Below are 6000 nucleotides of genomic sequence, written 5' to 3'. Positions count from 1 at the left end.
TGCCAAATATTTGCTGCGGTTGTATCTATTTACAGCCTCGTTTGTTTGTTTGTTTCTGTTGCCCAGCAAGCAAGCTGAGGAGTTGTAAAGCCTTTATTGATATCCTAGATTTTGCTGTATTGGATTTTTGTACAGTACAGATATGTTTTGCTTACTGTACATAGGGCAGGGAATAAAAAAAAAAAAAATGAAGCAGCATAAGTAATATACAAGTGATTGAGTGAAGAGGCTTGGATGTGCACAACCACGCAATGAAGGAACAACAACAACAAAGGCAGTGGATCAAGAGATGGAGCGCTGAGAGAGGAGGAGGATGAACAAGTGTGGGATGGTGGAGGGATGGAACCACTGTTCGAATTATGGGTATGGGTTGTAACTTTTTTTTTATTTATTTTTTTATACAACAGTTCTGTAAACAAGAAGTTATAGAGTAACTAACATTTTAAACACAATATGGCCAGCTATTTAGTCTATTATCGCTCCTCTAACTAAATTAACTCCATATAAAGCCAAAGCAGGATCAAACACTGTGAGTCAAAGCATAAATTTATGAAACACACAAATAATAAAGTGTCTCAGCACTGTTGTAACGACACTATAAACCGTATTGAAAGAGTGCCATGAGTTGGGTGGGGTTGAGGATACAGAAGAATATGTCATTTTTCTCATAGTTTCGCTTATTACAGTTGCTACAATACATATTGTAAAAATAATACATTTCTGAACTAAAATTAACTGAAAAGAACTGAAATTCTGTCTGCATCCAGTAGCATCTGGAATCAGCCAAATATGTGCATCTTGAATCTCAAGCCTGAGACTACTGTGACCTCTGATATTTCATCTGGCGCCACTGCTCTCCCAAAGAAATTGTTTTGCCTGAGTTTAACCTACACTGGTCCTCTAAGACTCGTTACCTGTTCTGTCTCCTAGGTTACACCCGCATAATTGCTGCTGTTGACTGCAGTTCTGTCTCTTGATATTTTTTATTTTTTTCCCTTTGGTGACTTATTGTCCCTGAAGAGATAAGCTACAGATGACATCATTTCACTTCATGTTAAACCTGTTATGTTTCTCAGATTCGGTGAGAGGGCACAGTGTTAAGTACCTGTTAAGTCACAGGCAAATGTATTTATAAGCATCACTTCATGTATATGCACAAAATGCCAAACACACACATGTTGGTGCAGCTATCCTTATGAGGACTCTCCATAGACACAATGATTTTTATACTGTACAAACTATAGATCTATCCCCTAACCCTACCCCTAAACCTACCCCTCACAAAAAACTTTCTGCATTTTTACATTTTCAAAAACACATAGTTTAGTACAGTATGTTTTTTAAGTGATTTGAATTATTGGGACACTAGAAATGTCCTCATAAACCACATTTATAGCATAATAACCTTGTAGTTACCAGTTTGTAACCTAAAAAAATCATCCTCATAAACTACCCAAACCCGCCACACACACAAACATCACTCTGTACTCTCGAGATAGATGTGCGGTAACACTTTATTTTAACGTGTCCTTGTTACACATATTACATGTATTTACTAAAGTAATAATAGTCAATTATGCGTTATTACAAGCAACTAACCCTAAACTAATCTCTTACCCTAAACCTATAGTAAGTGCATGTTGTTAATTAGTAATAATCAGTTATTACTTTTGTAATTACACTGTAACAAGGACATATAAAATAAAGTGTAACCAGATTTTTGGTTCATTTTAGTTTGTTTTTTGGGAGGTAAAGACCCCATGAAATCACTTTATGAGGACATTTTTTTATTCCTGTGTTGATATATTACCTTATGAATCCAATATGATCTCGTGAGACATTTGAATATTGGATCAGAATTTTTATGCCCCGATTTTGGCCCTGCTGTGCCAAATTCTGGACAAGCACCACATGCTCCAATATAATTGCCCTGAAAATCCAACATAGTTCTATGACAAAATGTAATACTTTGTACAAGACGGCAAAATGTAAGATATTGTACAACTTGGCTCATACTAAAAAGCTACAAATTTTAGACCAACCAGTCAACAAACATAATTTGAAATTGGTACAATACAGGCATCAAATTTTATATACCTTCCTATCCAACACTTGTGGATGTGAACAAATATGGTTACTTATTATATATATTTATGCCATACAAATGACTGATTTATGTCAATAAACTATAATACTCTTCCATCGTCTCGTTCCAAACCCTGATGTTTTCTTTCTTCTGTGTCACTTAAAATTGTTATTGTTTAGGTAAGACTTTAGACTTTATGGCTATGTTTAGGTTTAGTTTTGGGTTAGGGGTTAAACTTTGAAGAACACTATTTCAATACCCTAATGTTTTTCTTTCTTCTGTGGTACACAACAGTTATTGTCCTATTAAAATCATTGTTTTATGATTAGGGTTTGGGTAAGAGGTTACACTTCATGGTTAGGTTTAGGTTAGGGGTTAAACTTAGGAAAAAGTAGTTATAAGCTGAATCGTTCAATACGCTTGTCAATCAATTAGTGTGATAATGCCCATCTCTCATGCTCTCACACTCGCAGAGTGTGAATGGGACAAGTTGATGGAAGTAGAGAGACTATTTATAGAGTAAACAACTAACCAACATGGACAACTCCACTTTTGGTCACGTCCAAATGAAAATGAACTTGAAATGACTTGAAATGTCAGTGAGCCACTTTTTAGTGAGCACTTGCACTTAAAGGCACAGCTCTGTGCCATCATGCCATCATTACAGAGGAGTAGATTCAAAAATAAGGTGACTTTACATAAATAAACAAATACATGGTACATGAAATATGCTTGTCACTGTATCATTGTAAGTATTATGTTGTTGCAGTCAGGACATTAATAATGTGAAAAATTACTATTACAATTAAAAAAAAAAAAAAAAAAAAAAAGGTAACTTAAACTTCTTCAAAGAGTTCTCATCAAAAAATCCTCCACGTGCAGCAATGACAGCTTTGCAGATCTTTGGCATTCTAGCTGTCAGTTTGTCCAAATACTCAGGTAACACTTCACCCCACACTTCCTGTAGCACTTGCCATAGATGTGGCTATCTTGTCGGGCACTTCTCACACACCTTACAGTCTAGCTGATCCCACAAAAGCTCAATGGGGTTAAGATCCATAACACTCTTTTCCAATGATCTGTTGTCCAATGTCTGTGATTCTTTGCCCACTCTAACCTTTTCTTTTTGTTTTTCTGTTTCAAAAGTAGCTTTTTCTTTGCAATTCTTCCCATAAGGCCTGCACCCCTAACTCTTCTAGTTACTGTTTTACATGAAACTGGTGTTAAGCAGGTAGAATTCAATGAAGCTGTCAGTTGAGGACATGTGAGGCATCTATTTCTCAAACTAGAGACTCTGAAGTACTTATCCTCTTGTTTAGTTGTACATCTGGCCTTCCACATCTCTTTCTGACCTTGTTTTAGCCAGTTGTCCTTTGTCTTTGAAGACTGTAGTGTACACCTTTGTATTAAATCTTCAGTTTTTTGGCAATTTCAAGCATTGTATAGCCTTCATTCCTCAAAACAATTATTGACTGACGAGTTTCTAGAGAAAGCTGTTTCTTTTTTGCAATTTTTGACCTAATATTGACCTTAAGACATGCCAGTCTATTGCATACTATGGCAACTCAAAAACAAAGACAATGTTAAGCTTCATTTAATGAACCAAATAGCTTTCAACAGTGTTTGATTTAATGGCAAGTGATTTTCTAGTACCAAATTAGCAATTTAGCATGATTACTCAAGGATAAGGTGTTGGAGTGATGACTGCTGGAAATGGGGCCTATCTAGATTTAATCAAAGATTACTTTTTTCAAAAAGTGATGGTGCTCTTTTTTTTTACATCAGTAATGTCCTGACTATACTTTGTGATCAGTTGAATGCCACTTTGGTGAATTAGAGTACCAATTTCCTTTCGAAACAGCTAAATCTGTACATTATTCCAAACTTTTGTCTGCCAGTGTGTGTGTGTATATATATATATATATATATATATATATATATATATATATATATATATATATATATATACACACATTTCAAAATTCAACCACATGCCACTGGAGTCAACTCATTGGATATCTTAAGATTTTGCCATTTCGTACTATTATTCCAACTTGTAATGAGACTGGGTTAGAAAAATCTTCCCCGTTGCCTTTGACGTTACAGCTATTTTCATTTCCTGTAAGCGAGCTACTATGCACATTTGCATAGAAACAAGTGAAACACAGTTCTGGTCTAAGTTGTGTTAGGGTTAGAGTATATTAATGATTGCAAAATGTCTTCCACTTGTGCAGTGACTCACAAGGTTCTGCATGTGTTAAGCTGTAGTTCCTGCTTGGGCCTGTAGGGGGCAGTTAGGAAATTCAGAAAACAGAGACCAATTTCATGCAGTGTTACAGACAACTTGAAAATAATGACTGGAATGCCACTCAAAGTAAGACATCCGACTTGTGAATTCAGGGAACAATGATCAAACCCGACCTTAGCAAGAAGCATCATTTGACGCCATTTCCAAAATGGCAGCGACCAACAAGCATAACGTAGAGTTGGGTTTTGTGAAAAGTAAAGACAATCTTTTAAGTATTTTCACTGCACGAAATGTGTGAACTAGAGGATATTAAGATATTAAGAAGAATTGTTTGTGTTTCAATCAATGGCTGTGTTTTCACCTATTTTGCTCGTGAAATACCTACTAGGTAGCTAGCTAGCATCTAGAAGACTGTGTATATGATATGTTTATATGTGACCGTGATGTATGATTGAGGTCGGAAGTGGGAAATTTAAACTCTGATATTCCTTCATTCGACCTTATCCGGAATTCAGCATTAGCAGACAAATTCGACCTCCTGTTACCGATTTCCTGTGAGATCAGTTTTATGAAACAGCAGGTCGGGGTTGTACACATTGAAGGACACGTATCTATTTTTAAACAGCCAGTAGCCTTTAGTTTACATAACAGCGATGAACCATGATTTGCTACTTGTTCTTGCTTGTCAATATCAGGGGGTATTAGGAAGAGGGACATTCTAATTCCAGAGAACATCCATTTTTCATCTTGACTGTACAAACTGGAAATTTTAAATGAGAATATATGCTTATGAGTTAGTTTGTAAACTTCAACTTGTAACCACACATCAAAAATTATTTTGTTACAAATTACAAGGTACAAAAGAATCACTATGTGTGTGTGTGTGTGTGTGTGTGTGTGTGTGTGAACTCCACTGTGTCCTGCTTTTGATTGAGACCATGCAATTAGCTTCCTACATATTGTGGGCGGTTAAATACCATCACAGCCCCATCCTTTTTTGCATTATTCTGATTTTCTGAGAGCTTCGATCAACTTTGTGTGAGTACAATTTGCTCATCCTGTCAGTTTCAGCCATATGAGCTCTGGCTTTGTAACTCTCTATTTATCATTTTTACTGTAGGTGTTTTTTAGACAGCTAAGTGGGTCTCTGTACTGAAAACAGTTACTGTATATGGGTATGCTCTCTCTCTCTCTCTCTCTCTCTCTCTCCATCTATCTCTCTATCTCTCTCTCTCTTTATCTTAGTGGGGGGTTCTTGGTACTCTTCCAAAGTCAGTCAGCTGATTTGGCTCTTTCCCCTTCAGAATAGTTGCACTAAAAATTCTACATGCATTATCTGTGTAAGGTTGCTTTTGCTGCATTGTTTTCTGTACTGTGTCATTGTGATGAGTGATCACAAAAAAACAAAACAAAACAAAACAAAAATAATACAAATAAATAAATATTTAAAAATGTTACTTAATAGAGAAAAATAACCTTGGGAGAAACCAGTTCAATGTGGGGGCCAGTTCCCCTCTGGCTAAACAGCATGAATATAATGCCAGTATTAGTTATTTGTGTGCAGTACACATCATGGTTTAAAATTAGTAAACTAAGTAAGTGTTAAGGGTCAGTGTTTAAACAAAGATTTTGTATGAAATGAAAGATTAATGACTAATGTCTTTGA

Source organism: Myxocyprinus asiaticus, chromosome 22, assembly GCF_019703515.2.
Source record: "Myxocyprinus asiaticus isolate MX2 ecotype Aquarium Trade chromosome 22, UBuf_Myxa_2, whole genome shotgun sequence".
NCBI lineage: Eukaryota > Metazoa > Chordata > Actinopteri > Cypriniformes > Catostomidae > Myxocyprinus > Myxocyprinus asiaticus.
This window is presented reverse-complemented; position numbering follows the sequence as displayed.